This window comes from Sarcophilus harrisii, chromosome 3 (assembly GCF_902635505.1).
Source record: "Sarcophilus harrisii chromosome 3, mSarHar1.11, whole genome shotgun sequence".
Taxonomy (NCBI): domain Eukaryota; kingdom Metazoa; phylum Chordata; class Mammalia; order Dasyuromorphia; family Dasyuridae; genus Sarcophilus; species Sarcophilus harrisii.
Window position 1 is genome coordinate 284,080,700 of NC_045428.1, and position 18,619 is coordinate 284,099,318.

An 18,619-nucleotide genomic window follows, 5' to 3' on the forward strand; every position below is an offset into this window, starting at 1 on the left:
AGTTTCTTTACCTTTATAATGGGGCCACAGCTCTCTTATCCTGGCCCAAAAATATTCTTCATTCCCTTGTTTTCCCTAACCAGAGCAAAATTATTCCCTTATTCTCTTTAACAAAGCATCTTCCATCACTATCATCATCTCTTCCACCTTCTTACCAAGGTCAAATGTTCTACAAAAACCCTTGATCCCCTCCTAGTCTATCTTCTCCAGAATATACTGCCTCCTGTATTATTCCTATTCCTATTATCTCTTATATCACAAATGAAAAAGATGTTTGTAATCAGAATAACCAACTTTTCTCATTTTCTATGTTGGTTATTTTTCTTTACTTTGTTCTTCAAATGAATATACATATTTCTTATTTTTACTCATCTGAGCAATAGAACCTGAAGTACAATAGTAGTAATAAAACCATCCACTATACTGGATTTAATATCTTTAACTTTAAAAGAATACCAAGTTCTACTTGCAGAGATCATTTGTGGCAGCTAGATGGCGCAACGGACACAATGCTGGATCTGGAGTTAGGAAAACCAAAAGTTCAAACCCTGTCTCAGATATTAACTAATTTTCTTAGACCCTGGGGAAAGGATTGAATATTTCAGTTTCCTCACCCTTAAAATGAGGATGATGATAATAGCACTTATTATACAGGGTTGCTGTGAGAATGAGGAGATGACATACATAAAACACTTCACAAATTTTAAAATGCTACATTAATGCTAACTATCATTATTTTCTTATTTATTATTTCAAAGACAATAGCTAAACCTGATACAAATGAATATTCTCATGGTCATCTTTTTCCTGTTTTCATTGGTTTATTGATATCTTTTTAATATAACTTTTTTTTTTACAAAAATAATAATTTATTTGCTTTGTATGTTTATTCAGAAAATATCCTTTATTATGAAATATTTTAAAATTTAAATTTAAAAATCAGATTTGCCTTTTATTATTGTTTTGCGTGCATGTAAAAATTAACTTGACATTTATAATATTGATCATTACAATCCATGCCATGCTAAAGTCCTATTGCAGTGGCATGGAAGACTGATTTCTTGAAAGTTTTGCCAGAAAAATACGAAATCAAGTAAGTAGGTCCAATATCAAACTGTATAGGTGATGCAATGTATTTGTGTACATTTTTAGTAGAAAACTTAGTGAATTTTAAAGGGGGTAATTATCAGAAGGATGGCCAACAGATAAGAGCATTTAACACATTAGGGTCCCAATTGTAGCTGCAGAGGAACCTCCTCTTCATAAATCCTGAAGAGTAATCCTACAGTTTCTAATCATCCAATACTAGTCTTCTGAACAAACCCATTCAAATTTTAGATGATTATTTTTGAACAGAATGAGATAAAGAACTACAACATTTATGATAATTAATATGTGATTAGTTACATAAGAGAGGTCAAGCATGACCTACTATCATAATAAATACAAATGTGATCAAAGGAGGAAGGGATCACTTTTAGCTGAAAGGGAGAATTGATCCGAGATTTTTAGGAATAATGGGTTCTTATTCAGGGATGGAATAAGACAGCTAGATAGTATAGTGGATAGAATGCCAATCCTGAAGACAGGAAGTCCTGAATTCAAATCTGGTCTCACACACTTACTAGCTATGTAACCCCAGGCAAGTCACAACCTCTTTTTATCTCAGTTTTCTCAACTATAAAATAAGGATAATAACATTACCTACCCTCCCTAGAATGTTTGTATCAAATGAGAAACATTTGCAAAGCACTGAGCAAAGTAGTAGGAGGCATTTGTAGGATCTGGAATTCCCCAACAAAGGGGAGCTCCAAACCTCTTCTATCCCATCCCCCAACAAGGGGTAAGCTAATTGTACCAAAGAAAGAAGGGAGCTCCATTGATTATTAAATTACATATATAATGTTTAAACCACTCATATAAGGACCCTTATGAACAAAAGTGATGTTTAGCAAGTATCTTCTGTGGAGAATCAAATTATTTGTTATTTTATGGCCCCAGAGCTAAGAGTGATTTATAGAAATGGATTTTTAAAAAACTTTATTTTAAAATGTAAAAATTATTTTTGGCTCACAGGCTATATAAAAACAGGCAGTGTTGGTTTGTCAGGATACAAAACTAGACGGTATCATTTGGCCTATAGTTTATCAACCTCTAACATGTAGGATTTTAAAGTGCCTCACCAGATTGTTTAGCTTGGAAATGAGAAGACTTAGTAGACACCTGACAAAGATCTTCAAGTTTTTTAGAGCCTGTCAATGCAATTTAATTTTGAAGAAAAAAAATATGAAGTGATCTTTACACACAGGACACGGTGCTGGGTTTTGAGGACGGTACCAAAAACAATGACGTTCCTGTCATCAAAAGAGTTTACCTTGTAATAGAAAAATAAACAAGTACACAAGTTTGCAAATATGTATCTGTGTATATATACATATGTATATGTATATATACAGGGTACAGGATAATACAAGGAAATTTCAAGAAGGAGCTCAAATACAGCAACTTGGAGAGGATCAGAAGCCTTCTGTAGGAAGTGGAACCTGATCTGTGCTTTTGGAAATACAAAGATACCAAAGGACAAAACTGAGGAAAGAGTGCTTTACAAACATGGGGAACCATCTGCACAAAAGCAGGTGATGTAATGATGTGAACAGTGAGAATCCCTCTTTCACTGGAATGCCAAATTTGTCAAATAGTCTAATATAAAGAAAGATTTGAAAAATAGTTGAGAACCCAACTGTAAAGGTTCGTTTTGTTTAATCTTAGACAAAGGATTTTGTATTTCATTCTACAGACAATAATAAAAACCACTTATGGGTTTTAGGAAGATGATTAGATTTATTTCTACCTGGCCACAAAGCATATAACTCAGTAAAATGGCTGAATAATGCAAAAAAACAAAAAACAAAACCCAGAATTGAGCTTAATGTAAAGAAAAGCTTCCTAACAAGTATAAGTACTAAAAAATGAAATAGGAGGGAAAAGATATCAATAGACAAAGATGTGGAGAAAGTATAATTATCACTTCATTTTTTAAAATTTGAATTATATTGTCAGCTTTTTAAATATTTGAACTATGAACTTAAGGCTAATTCCAGAGTGAGCTATAGCTAGTTCTATAATATCATGTTGCCTCCAATAAAACTTTTCTCCTAAACTGAGCCTTAGGGCCCTAAGTTCCATTTGTATCTTTACATATGCTCTTGAGATATACTTTAAAAGAAGTCTTTACAATAATATTCTACTGAGTTAGTTTCTTAATCCACAGACACTGAAGGCTTTCATTATATCCTTCTTAGCTGTATTACTATAAACTGAAGAACAACACTATCTCAAAAAGTCTTACTGTTCAGTTTACATATTTTCATCAAATTAAATAGTTATTTGGTAGTGGGGAGGAAGATGGTTATCTTTTTGAATAAAGTAAGAAAACCATAAAAACAATAAACATTGGATTATAGACTACATTATAATTTTTGGTAAACAATCTAGAGAATAGCTTTTAAAAATGTTATTGATATAGCCAAGTGAGAACAATGTGGATTGAAAAGAAAAAAAGAAAATGGAATTACCAGATTAAACAGATGATGGATTGGGGGTGGGGAGAAGATAGAATACAAATAAATCATAAACAGCAAGGGGTGTGTGTGTGTGTGTATGTGTGTGTGTGTGTGTGTGTGTGAGAGAGAGAGAGAGAGAGAGAGAGAGACAGAGACAGAGACACAGAGAGAGCAAGAATATAAATAGTGAATTCACAGTGATGAAAATGAAGCCCAAGAAGGTCAGGTAGCTTCCCTTGATCACACAGTACCAAATATCAATGCTGGGACCTCAACTGAAGTCTTTTTACTGCAAGGTCAATAGTAGAATGTTGTAAAATCATAGAAGGTTAGAATTGGGAACTGACTCCTTAAAGGTCTAGTGCAACCCCCCCTTTCTTTTTTAAGATAAGGAACCTAAGACCCAGTAGGGTGACATAAATTTGCCCTAAGTCATCATACTGAAGTGTAAACCCAGAATGTCTGGAGTAGCCAGTTTTATTGGAATTTTTTTAGTATAGAGGTTGTCTTTGAAACGATGTTCACTGTCTGTATCTCAGGGCACCTGAATTAGGTACCTGCTATGACTCTATTCCCTTTCCTTCTAGGATTGGGATACAATGTGGCTAATGGGAATTTGTGGGAAGAGAAAGGAACAGAGCTGAATCAGTCAATACTCAGCAATGCTTCAGAGCGAAGGAATCCTAACTCTGAAATTAACCTAGCCTCTAAAGTCTAAGGATTGAGACTGATTCAGGTCTACCTGGAGCTAGTTCCTTTGACCATGATTGTTTACCTAAACCCAATTCAAGACCATAGGAGTTCACCTGAAATAACGTAAGACACACAAGTATGGAGACCTGAATGGAAGTTAAACATACCATATTTCACTTCTTTGAAATTGTGTAATATATACAAAATCAGTCCCCAGACTGATTTGAACTCTTAGCCAAGACTCTGTACATTGTTCCACCCAGCTGCTTTCCTACATGACTTTTAGGATTACTTTCTTAAGTTTAATCCATATGATTCTTAATGATTAGATTATACATATTTCAATTATTAAACTATATTGGCTGTAAGAGTAGAAAATGGAAAAATAAACATTTAATAAATGCCAGTTTAATAACTCAAAAAGGAAATGTGACATTATTTGAAGCTTTTTCAAAAGAAATTAATTTTTCACCACATATCAAGAAGTACATGAGTGAGACATAAAGAGTGATACCATAAGCAAATTTTATGTACTAACAGAAATGCTAAAGATATCCATAGTTGGCGAGATTATGACATGGATGAAAAACCAGAAAAAGAAACTGAGCATGAATGGTCAGACTGGCACCAAAAGAAAGTAGTGTTACAGAAAAAGATGAGTGGAGAATATCCAAGAAAAGGTGATCAACAGTTCAGAAGGCACAGGAAGATCAAGAAGGATGAGGACTAAAAGAAGTATCATTAGATATGGCAATTAAGAGAATATTAGTAATTGTGAAAAGAACAGTGTCAGTTGAAGGATGAGGTTGGAAGACAGATTGCAAAGGTTTTTGAGGTAAGTAGTGAAGGACACCACTTCAAAAAGACAGATGGCTTTTTAAAGATTTCTGCCAAGAAGTAGAGGAGAGATATGAAAATAACTATAATAGCAATGAGGGGATCAAGTGATTAATTTTAAGGACCGAATGGGAATAACGTGGGCATATTCATAGGCAACAGGGAAGGAATAAGTAAAGAGTAAGAGATTAAAGATTAAAAAAAAAAAAAAAAGAATGAGGGAAATCTGCGAAAGAAAAGAAGATAAAGGGGATTCAAGGGTATACCAAGAGTGAACAGTCCTGAGATAAAGAACAGCCACTTCCTCCTATGATTTTCTTAGGAGATTAGAGTGCACAAAGAAGTAGAAGAGGAAGATGCCTAAAGAATTTGAGATACAAAAGGATTGTATCTTGGCAAACAACCTCATTTTTTTCTCAATAATTATTAATGCTTGAAATAGATCACCCACCAAAAAAAATCTGTGATAAAATGATATGACCATCCGACAATGCTAATCTATCTAGTTAAATGTCAGCTTGCTTATCTCTTCCTCTTTTTTGCATTATTCTCTCCCTTTTAAAAAATTCTTAAATGCAGGGGAAAAAATTCACCTTAATATTAGATAACAGGCCATTATCTTCTAAATTCCAAGAAAATATATCTTACTCTTTTCTAAAGTCTTTGTATCTGATTCCTTTTCTTTCTGCCCTTCTATTTACTGCTATTCATCAGTTTCTACAAAAACAGGGCTAATTATACTTTTGTTTCCACAAAGAACAATAAAGCAAACATCCTAAATATCTTTCTGAATATACCTAAGGAAAGGTTACTACCACCAAAAACTTTTTAGTACCCTTAAGATGGTATACAGTAAGTAACCCTAATGAGTCACCCACAATACAAGTTGTACCTCAGGGTAACAATGGCACTTTACATCTTAAAGTCCAGTTTAACACCTCTAAGATTGGCTAAGATGACAGGAAAAGATAATGACAAATGTTGGAGGGAATGTGAGAAAACTGGGACACTAATACATTGCTGGTGGAGTTGTGAATTGATCCAACCATCCTGGAGAGCAATTTGGAACTATGCTCAAATAGTTATCAAACTGTGCATACCCTTTAATCCAGCAGTGTCACTACTGGGCTTATATCCCAAAGAGATTTTAAAGAAGGGAAAGGGACCTGTATGTGCAAGAATGTTTGTGGCAGTTCTTTTTGTAGTGGCAATAGCCACATGGAGTGGCTGAGAAGTAACATTCAATAAATCTAAAAACATATACTGGAGCCAGACTGTGAATAATTTTAAAATCTGGGCAAAAAAATATGTATTTTACCCTAAAGGCAAGAAGACTGGGCCTTTGGAGTTTTTTTTAATAAGTAGGAAAATGTAATATTCAATATCTTAATAGTCACAGACACCAGCCCAGTGACAGGTATCTTGTGCCCACTCTATAGCCTACTTCATTTGTTTTCCAGTTTCCCAAAGGCAGAAGGATTTTGTGAGACATTTCTAAAAGGCAGGAGGATTTTGTGAGACATTACAAAACACTGGGATTTTCCAAAAGCTTGTTGTACATTTACAGATATGCTTAATATTAGCATTCCTGGGGGTGGGAAGGAACAAACAAATTTTACAAATAGTGTTTATTTACAGAAACAAAGTTATCAAATGAAACACTAAAGCATTTATAGAACATGACTTACGTGAGTGACTGTCTACTACCTGATTTTTTTACTATAGTAAGCCAACTTTTCAGTGGACTGAGAGATGGACTTGTTTTTGGAAAGTCACAGGGAATCAATGAGACACAAGGACTTGCTAGAATGGTTCTTAAGTTTCAAAGAACAACAGCATACTAGAAAAGGCAAAAGTGAATAATCAACTTATTTTCAAAGTAGTAAATTTTATTAAATCTGCTTACTCATAAGATGACAAATATGATGATTAAAAATGCATATAAGATGCTTAAGTAAATAAGGCATCAAGGAGGACTCAGAACCACCTCCTTATAAAAACTTTATAAAATTGAAATGACAACAACAAATCCAGTCAACTTTATAAAATTGAAATGACAACAACAAATCTAGTCTTGCTCTCTATGAGTGACTAGATCAGAATAGGAACTTCCTTACCCTTAAATTTCCAGTCTGATGCTTAATCCATTTTTTTAAATTTAATTTTTTATTACAGCTTTTTATTGACAGAACATATGCATGAGTAATTTTTCAACATTGTCCCTTGCAATCACTTCTGTTCCAACTTTTCCCTCCCTTCTCTCTACTCCTTCCCCTAGATGGCAGGTAGTCTCATACATGTTAAACATGTTAAAGTATATCTTAAATACAACATATATGTATATATTTATACACTTCTCTTGTCGCACAAGAAAAATCGGATTTAGAAAGGTAAAAATAGCCTGGGAAGAAAAACAAAAATGCAAGCAGTCCACATTCATTTCCCAGTATTCTTTCTTTGGGTATAGCTGGTTCTGTTCATCACTGATCAACTGGAACCGAACTGGATCTTCTCATTGCCAAAGATAGCCACTTCCATCAGAATTGATCCTCATATAGTATTGTTGTTGAAGTGTATAATGATCTCCTGGTCCTGCTCATTTCACTTAGCATCAGTTCATGTAAGTTTCTCCAAGCCTCTCTGTATTCATCCTGCTGGTCATTTCTTACAGAACAATAATATTCCATAACATTCATATGCCACAATTTACCCAACCATTCTCCAACTGAAGGACATCCATTCAATTTCCAGTTTCTGGCCACTACGAAAAGGGTTGCCACAAACATTTTTGCACATACAGGTCCCTTTCTTTCTTTAATATCTCTTTGGGATATAAGCCCAGTAGTAACACTGCTGGATCAAAGGGTATGCACAGTTTGATAACTTTTAGACCACAGTTCCAAATTGCTCTCCAGAATGGCTGGATCCATTCACAACTACACCAACAATGCACCAGAGTCCCAGTTTTCCCACATCCTCTCCAACATTCATCTTAATCCACTTTATTTTAGAACATTCTCCAAAAGAAAGCAATGTAAGTTTATCATTACTGAAGAACCCCTGGAAATCCACTTGGATAAATCAACACTTCAAACAAATTGTAAATCTTGCAACATCAAGACAGAAACACTCACTCTCACATGAGTACAGGATTCAATCAATCTAAGTCTTCTTCCACTGTCTATATGATGAATGAAAATGGCTAAAAACAGAAGGGGGGGCTAATGTAGATGTCTACCATGTTACAGAAGAATAAAGCATCATTCTTTTAGCAATAGGAAAGCTTCTGACAACTAATTCTTTCAATATAATAAAATGATAATAAAAAGTATAAGTAAATTAATTGCAGATATATAATTAATTATCCACCAGCTTCTGAGCACTGAAAAGTACGTTGATCTCTTCAAATGACAGTGACTTTCTGAATTTTTGAAATTTGAAATTTCTAAAACAACTTAAAAAAAGCAGTTAGATATTTTTGTTTGGAGTTTTCTCTCTGATGGACAATGTGAACAAACTTGCTGCAGGTTACTCTTGGGTGGTAAAAAGGATTTTCTATGAAACTGCTCTATTCCTCTTTTCCCTTAGCCTAGAAGGCATTTTGTACAGCTATGAGGATGACAGAGAGAATGGCTAAAGTCCACTTAAAACATAGGTCAAACATTAATTTTGTTATCTAGTAGCTGATTTGTAGGTACAATATGGGAGTTTTTAGACATCAGGGAAATATTTGGGTCAATAAAGCCAGTAATTAATCTAAGACAGAATATTGGAATAAATTTACATATAAAAACATTTTGCAAAGACTTTAAAAAGCCTTACTTTTCAGTCCAAATTCTTTATCAAAGTTTGATGTACTCTTTTTTCTTTTTTTTTCCCCAACAAAAGAAAACAAATGAATAATTGGCATGAAAACAGAATAAAATCACAAAGCAGGAAAAAAAAAAACAAGAAAAGGACCATTTAAAAGCACTCTGATTTATTTTAATGAATAGTAAATATTGATATACTGAAACCATGTGAAAAATCTAGACAATATGGAGCAAAGAAAAAAAGGCCAGAAGTTTGGGGAAGTATATAATAATGGCAAATGTGTATTATTTCTTCTTTTTTTGTTAGAAAGATGTTTCAACACATGGGCTAATCAATATTAGATTTAAGAATTTTAACTTCATATCTCAACAATTAAGACGCTAACAAAATAAGAGCATTACATAATCTTAATACATGAAGGCTTAGATACATGATCACAAATGGAAAAAAAGAAAAAGTCAACACTATAAAACCACCACCATCTACTTATATTGGCATTTCAAGAAGAAGCAAGAAAAAGGTGAAATTTGTCTATATATTCTTTTATTCCTCAAGGATATTCTTCAAACACTTGAGTTGCTAGAAGAAAATAAACCTGCAATAAATGAACCTCAATCTGAAACATCCCAAATGATGTCTCTGACACTTTTCTTAGACCATGCTTTTATTTCCAGTTTTCATATTTGAAGTCAATATCTATTCTTTGAGAATTATTATTGCATATGCTTTGTGTGTTGCTTCATATATTTTTAAAAAGTAAATAGAAGCATTTTTTTAATTGAAAAACCTACTAGTAGAAGGCAGCCTAACCAGAAACATACATTTAAATGGGAAGGAATCTGGTGTAATTATTTCACAACATATGGTTATTTGGATAACCCCATCACAAAATATGAAAATAGATTTAAAATATTCCATTAAATTATACTGGCAAAATAGTCAATTTGATTTGTATAGTCTTAGATAACTCTGAAAAGTTTAGAAAATGCCATTGCATATGTCAAATGTAAGCTAAAACATGACTTGCTTTGACTGCAGTTTCTTTTAATTAAGAAGACTACTAAATTATGTATTTCCAAAAGATAATTTAATATAATGAGTTACCATGTGTCTAGATAAGAAATCATTTTGGAGATGGCTTGTCTAGTTTTATACATCAATCTCTATTTAAGATAACCCCTAAGTGCAGCTAAATGGTGCAATGGATAAAGCATTGGCTTCAGACATTTGACTAGCTGTGTGGCCTTGGACAAGTCCCTTACCTGGACTGCCTGAGTTCCAATCCCTTTACCTCTCCCCCGCCCCCTTTTCAAAAAAGTAACAACTTGTCACTCATCAATACTAAAGTGTACATTTGTTTTGGAATCATTTTTATTCCTCTCCATGTTGTAAGAATTATCACTAATTTTGAAAAGAAATTTTAAAATATTACTAACAAAACTTGAGATCTCTATAGTAACTATCTATATGAGTGTTTTCAATGAAATAATATTTCTAGCATATATATATATATTACTTGTTGCCTAGGAGAGGGGTGTAGGGAGAAGGGTAGGAGAAAGATTAGAAACATAAGGTTTTTCCAGAGTGAATGTTGAAAATTATCTTTGCAATATTTTGAAAATAAAAAGCTATTATTACATTTTTTAAAATTTCCAGTTCTATATACAAAGCTACATTCCAAGGTATCAATTTTTTCTCTTCCTTTTGTATCTCTCATCAAACTCAATAAATAAGAAAACTTAAAAGCAATGTGATTTTAAAACAAGATTTGAAGTAACTCAATTTTCAATTATTTCATTTAAATCATACTAGCTAAAATTTTTAAAACGTTTTAGACTCATGTATAAAACTGTCTTGCAAATGTCATTCATTCTATAAATAAATATTTCAAGGAAAACAAATTCTAAACTTTAAATATATAAACAAGATAATCATGTAGCCAACCTGTGTTTTCTTTTCATTGCTCTGGTTGTGCATATATAAGGTCTTCTGAGATTCCTGATTTTAGAGATTCAAAATCAGAGAATTTCTGATTTCAGATACAAAAGTTTCATTACATATGTAAAACTGCATTCCGCTCTAAATTATTTTAGATTACCTAAACTCCTGCTTTCTTTTTTTTACCTTGATAACATCTTCCAATAGGAAGAAGACCAATTGTAGTATTAGAATCTGCATGAAAAGAATGTGCATGTGTGCTTTTGTATCAAGCCAAATGATCTACTAGAAGGGAGTGGGTGGAAAAGGGAGAAGAGAAGAGTAGTAAACAGAACAAAAGGGTTATTATAACCTTTTTCTTCCTGACCTAGAAAAAGATCAGCTCCTATGTATGTCCTTATTAAAGGAGATATTTCCAAAAAAAAAAAAAAAAAAAAAAAAAAAAAAAAAAGGCTATTTAGGTGTCTAAGAATTTCCATGTATTGGGCAAGAATAAGCACAAGTTTTCTGGAAATGATGATATTAAATCTTAGTGATGTGAATGAATATAGTTAGACATGACAAGTCTAAAAACCAATCCTTACTAAAGGGCTACATTTCAATGAGCATAGTCTAAGAATGAGCATGGCATTTCTGGAGTCTGGAAGGCTTGAGTTTAATCCCCAACATTGCCTGATATTCTAGGCAAGTTACCTAGTTTTCAGCTTAAAACTATTGATTATTGACTTTTTTTTTTTTTGGCTGAGGCATTTGGGGTTAAGTGAATTGCCCAGGGCCACACAGCTAGGAAGTGTTAAGTGTCTGAGGTCAAATTTGAACTCAGGTTCTCCTGACTTCAGGGCTGGTGCTTTATCTACTGTGCCACCTAGCTGTCCCAAAACTATTGATTATTTAAAGTTCAGAATATGATAGAGTCAAATATCAGCAAAAAAACCAAAGGATCAAGATGATGATTTAAGACAACTTCCAAAAGACACATGATAAAAAATGCTATCCACCTCCAGAGAGAGATCAAATGATCATTTAGTACAGAAAAGAATCTTACTATTTTACTTTCTCTACTTTTCTTGATTGTCAGTTCGTTTTCTTTTAAAACACTGATAATATACAAATGTATTTTATATGACTTCACATATATAATCGATATCATAGAGCATTGCTCCTTAAGCGATAGGAGAGAATTTGGAATTTTATTTTTTTTTCGTTTTTTTTTTTTTTAATAGCCTTTTATTTATAGGATATATACATGGGTAACTTTACAGCATTAACAATTGCCAAACCTCTTGTTCCAATTTTTCACCTCTTACCTCCCCCCCACCCCCTCCCCTAGATGGCAGGATGACCAGTAGATGTTAAATATATTAAAATATAACTTAGATACACAATAAGTATACATGAGAATTTGGAATTTTAAAAAAATAAATGTTAAATTTTTTGCACATAATTGAGAAATATTTCATACTAAAATATTTTTAAATTAAGGAAAGAAAAAAGAACATTTTCCACATTTAAAATTTTGAATTAAGCATAAGTAAAACTGTCATACTGCACTATATAAACTTAGGATTTCTTATAACATTTCTGGAAGCTAATAGATTTCACATGTTCAAGCAAAATACAGTAACAAGAGTTCATATCTTAGAAACAGATGTCCTATTTTAAGAGACTTTCTGCCATTGCTTTATTATTACTTTCAATAGTATACACCATATTAAGCCATTCCAAAACAATGCTTCAATTTCAAAATGCCACAGAGATTCCTTCACTTCAACAAGATATATAGAAAGCACAATAAATAAATTCATCTTGTTTTTTTTTTCCTTTTCAATCTAAAACAAACTATATTTATTAGGTTAACATTGACAATAGCAACCTGTTAACAACTACTCTTTGTAATTCCCTGTATTTGGAATTTATGCCAAAGATTTAACATTCATCCATTAGTCATTAAGATTCATTTAGTTCTCATTTGCTTGGACAGAATATGATAATCTATCCATAAAGGCAGTTTATAAAGGCATTACATTTTTCCATTAAGTTTTATAATATTTGGAGCATTTTTATTATCAAATTCAACAGTTAAAATTTTTGTGAGGCATGTTTGGCATTTGCTAAGCACGTGTTTAATTCTTGTAAAAATTTGGTTCCATCACAATCCCAAATAGCAGCATATTTTCAGAAGGAATTTAAGTTGAAAGCTGTTCAATATACAGTAGAGTTTAACAGGTCTCTCTAATCTGTAACAAACCGCCCCCCCCAAAAAAAAAACAACTATTCCATTAAACACAACTAACAATTCCAACAAACCAAATTCTTGAGTCTCTTCTCAATTCTATAGAATGCTAAAATACAATTTTATATTCAGTTAGTACTAAAGAACTACTTTATTGAAAACACTTGAAAAGACTAAGTTATAGACTTATTATCTATCAATGTAACAGGTTAGCAGTCAATTTTTTGGAATTCAAAATATAAGAAACAAGTCAGAGAATCATCAATGAAAGAGAATCACCAATCAAGGACATTTAAAAAGATCCCTAGTCAGTAGTATCAAACTAAAACAGAAACACATCCTTCCAGACCACATATTGACTTAGAAAACCACAAATTGACATTAACTATGTTGTGTCATATTTTTATTTATTATGCCAAATCTCTCCCAATTATATTATAATCTTATTGAAGACACACAAGGGAGTTTTGACAATCACAAGCTGCCCAAGAGCAAGGCATGTAACCTACTTTTTTCCCCAGTTTCTAGTCAAGGCTACATATTGACACTTTTTTCAACACCTACCAAGAAAAAAAAACACCACTGTTCTCTTGCAACAATTATATCTTGACACCGTTTTGAAAGAGAAGAAGAGGGAGAGAGAAAGAAAAGAAAGGGAGAGGGAGAGGGAGAAAGAGAAGGAAAGGGAGAGGGACAGAAAGAGGACTTTCCTTCCCAAGATAGTCCCTTGATTCTCTAGTCCCTAATCATAGTAAAGTTTTCTACTTCCAGGTTGTAAGCACTCACGGATTGGGAAGGAGGAAGGATAGAGAAAAGGGAGGATTGAGAAGAAGGGGTAGAAGTTGAACAAACTATGGTATGTGAAAATAATTTAAGTATTATTATATTGTAAGAAATGAGTCAATAATTATAGTAATCTAGTATTTGATAAACCCAAAGACTCCAGCTTCTGGAATAAGAACTCATTATTTGACAAAAATTGCTGGGAAAATTGTAAAACAGTATGGCAAAAACTAAGTATTGATCAATACCTAATACAATATACCAAGATAAGGTCAAAATGGGTTCATGATTTAGACATAACAGCTCAAAGCTTGTGGAGAAGGAAGGGATTTGTGGTCAAAGAAGAACAAGAGTACATGAAATACAAAATGGATAATTTTGGTTATATCAAATTAAAAAGGGTTTATACAAACAAAATCAAGGCAAATAAGATTAGAAGGGAGGCAGAAAACTGGGGGAAAATGTTTACACCCAAAGGTTCTGATAAAGGCTTTGCTTCTAAAATATATAGAGAATTGAACCAAATTAGAATACAAGCCATTCTCCAATTGATAAATGGTCAAAGACAATTTTCAGATGAAGAAATGAAAAACATTTCTAGTCACATGAACGAAATTCCAAGATAACAACAATAATGTAAAGGGAACCAACACCAAAACACTTCAAAATTCTCATAAATGTTTATAGCCAGCCTCAAATTAAAAGAAAATAAAAATATCTTATAGTCAAAGGTGCTCAACCAGGCACATTTTCAGACAGACAATATGCTGGTTTTGCTCTCTTTGTGGCAAGAGAGAGTTCAATTAGTGTATGGGGATAGAAAAGAAAATGAAAGAGTATAATCGTCGTAAAGTGATAGCAAAGTTCAAAAAACAGAATGCAAACAAAATAAGAAAACAATAACAAAAACTATTTCTTATTTTAAAGGTCATATAAAAATTCCTTGATAGGATCTACTTCAACTTCCTGCCACCTGGCATTCATAAAAGAAGTATTCTTCTTTTAACAATGAGATATTTTAAGCAGCACTGAAATTAGCATACTTGCTCATTAAAAATTCCAAGGATTTCCATATATTGCACTAAATTATGTTTATGAATTTGTGACATATTATAGATCACAGAACAAGAGTTTTATCTTATTAGAAACTTTCCTTCTGAAACAGGAGTAATGGTATTTAGGGATAACTGCATTTATCAACTTTTAGATATCAATACATCCAGGATCAAAATTTTTAGGATGTGAAGAGAACTTAATTTCCTAATCTATATAATCAGAGAGATGAAAACAACCCATATGTTCCCCTGTTCCAAATGTTAGGTAATGTGTATATATATGTGTATGAGGCTCTTTGTCCACTGTAGCTATCGGTTCAGCATATTAAAAAGAAAGAAAGGGGATAAGAAGCAGAGATGAATAAGCTTTCCTAAGCAATATAGATTTATCTTGCCTCTGTACTTCCATTAAAACTAAAAAATCAAGAACCACTTTGGGACATGGCTAATTATATAACTGTTGCCAGGGAATACTTACCAAAATCATAACCTGAATCCTATATCCAGACCTCATCAAGTTCATAAAAAAGCAACAAGGGATAACAAAAAATGAAATGAATTTAGGTTTAGGAGACAAAGATTCTAATCCCAGTTCTGCCATTCATAAACTATGTAACTTGTGTAACCCACTTAACTTTTCTATTTTCCTTTCTTCATCTTTAAAATAAGGAATTTTAACTAAGTGAATTCTAAAATTCACTAAATCCCTAACATTATATAACTGTTTAGATATCATGAGTTGCCTGAAATAGTCAGGTGAGCCAAAGATTGCTAAAGTGAGAAAACCTGTATGAATAAAGTTATGGGTGTATGGGTACAGAATCGGTAAATAGATAAAATTTAGACAATTTAGACAACTTGTTCTAATTTTCAAAAACTTCTACTTGAGATAGAAAAAAAGCTTTTAATTTATTATTTCATTAGTCATTTCAAATTTGGCAAATGTGAAGAATGAAATAACAAAAGGTATGTATACTAACAGAACCAAGAGAAGTTGTTCACACACTGCTTTCATAGCAAAGTGCTAATTACTTTTCTTTGCATTATGTTCCTTTGACTCCAAGGTTTGATGATGGAATGATAAGGTCTATCCCTATTTATAGATTGTTAAAATGTGGGTCTCTGTATTTTAAACATTTAGGAAACAGAAAACTCAAGGCATCATCTCTGGGTCTTAACCTAACACGTCATTAACAAGCAGGAAATGTCTGACCCTATGGGTCACTACTGTTTATGTAAAGAACAAAAATAGAACTTAAAAGAAAATAAAAGTTTGGGTGCAGAAGAGGATTAAGAGGAAGCCTGGGAGGTTAGTTTTTTGTATTTTTTTTTTTCCTGTATGCAGAACCAGATGTTCAAAAGGTAATAGGGGGAGGGGAGGATAGACACTTCCTTTTTTAAGGTCATAGAACTATGGCTTCCCCCTGCTGCTTATTGTAAAGTGATATGCAAATGATAACATCTTACATCAAAAGACAAAGCCAAAATGTTTTAAATGAAAACTTTAGGGAGTTGTTTTTGCCTTTTTCCTGATAATCAAGGCCAACAGGTTGAGGGAATTAGACTGAGGGGATACAGAGGAATAAAACTGAGTGAGAAGAACAATTAAATTGCTGGATTTTTTTTTTAAGGGAAACAATCAAATGAATGACAAGTATGGATCAAGAAATGGTGAAACTTTGAAATGAATTGTGATTGACTCTCAAAAGGTGCTAAGAAAATAGTTGTTATAAACTGCCAATATGTAGCCCTAGAGTATAATCCTGAAATGAATTCAGAGAGAAGCAGCAAAAAAAGGGCAAAAATAGGGATGAATAGAAAACAAGTTTCTAACACACGATCCAATGCTCCGGAAAAACTCTCATATATTGTGGGATGACTCTCAAGAGGATATTTTTCTCCTTAGTTCACTGCTTCCAGCTGTAGTTAACATGGAAATCTCCAAAATGAAACTAAGATACAGATCATATTTAAGTTTTCTAAATGAGGGTCATGGAATCCACACACTGTACAAAGGTATTCAATGCATGACATGAGCACTGGATATGAACAACTTGATTTACAAACAATGCAGTTAAGCATATTTGGGGACTTTAAGCACACTCAGCAATGAGAAGTCTGGGTCTTCTTAAAGGCTTTTAAATTTGGGAATGTCTAAAAACTAAAAACTCATGAACATTACAAATTTCTTGCTATATAGAAATAGGGAGATGGAACACAAATTTAGTAATATGGATAAATATATCCAAATGACAATTTACTATAATAAGATTATCTGGTATAAAGGGCTGAAACTCTGAGTTGATGCACTGGAATCAGACAACCAAGCACTTAAGGCTAATTACCAATGGGACAATACTCTATTAGCATATGCTTGGAAAATGGCCCTTCCCACTATTCTGTGCTGGCTCGATTTTTTGGTGTATACAGATAATTGTAGGAGGGACTGGGGGTGGAGTAAGACAAGCCAGGATAACTTTTGGTAGTAGACAAGGAGAAGGGAGGTCATGGAGATCCTACATCCATCCCTTTCACTTCTACCCCTAACGACCAAGAATAAAAACCAAGGACTTTTGCTTATCTTAACTCTGGCTGATTCTAAGGCATCCAGGATGCTAACTCGGTCTTCACAAGCTGGGATGGGGGAGCAAGAATTGAGGGAAATGGAACAGGGAATCAATTTGAGTAGTTCCCCAATCAACAGGATAAGATTACAGGGCCACTATTTAAAAAGCACTAAATGGCATCTCCTTGTTCTCCATAAAAGGGAACTGGTTATCCTTTTCACAACCTAAGAAACCCTCTTAAGCCTAAGCTAACTCAAAAGACAACTATAACTGTTCACTATCCATTACTCAGGGAATCATAGTTGGTTTCTTTTCCTTCTCTTAATGTGTTTAAATTCAGCATTATTATATGTACCACTTTCTAACCTTTCAGGCTATAGAAAAGTACTTAATACCAGTGCAATATGCTTCACCTGATAGTCCCTATTATTTAACCTGCCAATACAGTAAAAGGCAGAAGTAGTATGTCAGCAAAGCCATATATTAATCAAGATGAGATACCAAGGCAATTACCAAAGCTGAGCTGCTCAGGGAAAATTTATTTTCAATATAAACTCAGGAATCACAATGTCTAAGAAATTAAAAATTGTCTCTTTTACCATAAAAAGCTGTCCTTTCATCCAACAAGTATAAGTGCTATAGCTGGTGCTAAAGATATATAAAAATTGACAATAACAACAGCAATAAGCCCTTGTTTTCAAGAAACGTTTTATTGAGGAAAAAATGTACAATCAAAAATATATAAAAATATGCAAGTAGAAATGCAATTACAATTGCAGGGGAAAGTAGGAAATGGGGGCATATTACATTAGTTTTCCTATAGAAGGTGACACCTGATCTATGTGGGACACCTGCACTGAGGAGGACATCTCTTGAATTGAATTCCTCTTTTGGGCTGAAGGCAAGTACATGTCTATCAAAGCTAGGCAGTGCTGCTGACAATTAACATTTCTGCTGGGAGGTGACAGAAAAGTTTGCTAATCTCCAAAGGAGAAGGTTAAGAGGAAGTCTTGAAAGGGAGGCTATGATCAGCTTACTTATTTTTACAAGCTTTTAGCAGAGGCATAGCAAGTTTTTCCTCTCCACACTTCCAGTAAGGTGACTCCTCTTGAGCTTTAGGGTGGTCAAAGACCATTT

At 33.2% G+C, this 18,619-nt stretch overlaps 1 protein-coding gene across 5 annotated transcripts in view; it reads right to left on the reverse strand.

The window, feature by feature from the left end:
* Positions 1-18,619, reverse strand: part of CBLB (Cbl proto-oncogene B) — a 217,524-nt gene that overhangs the window by 132,732 nt on the left and 66,173 nt on the right. The window lies entirely within an intron of this gene.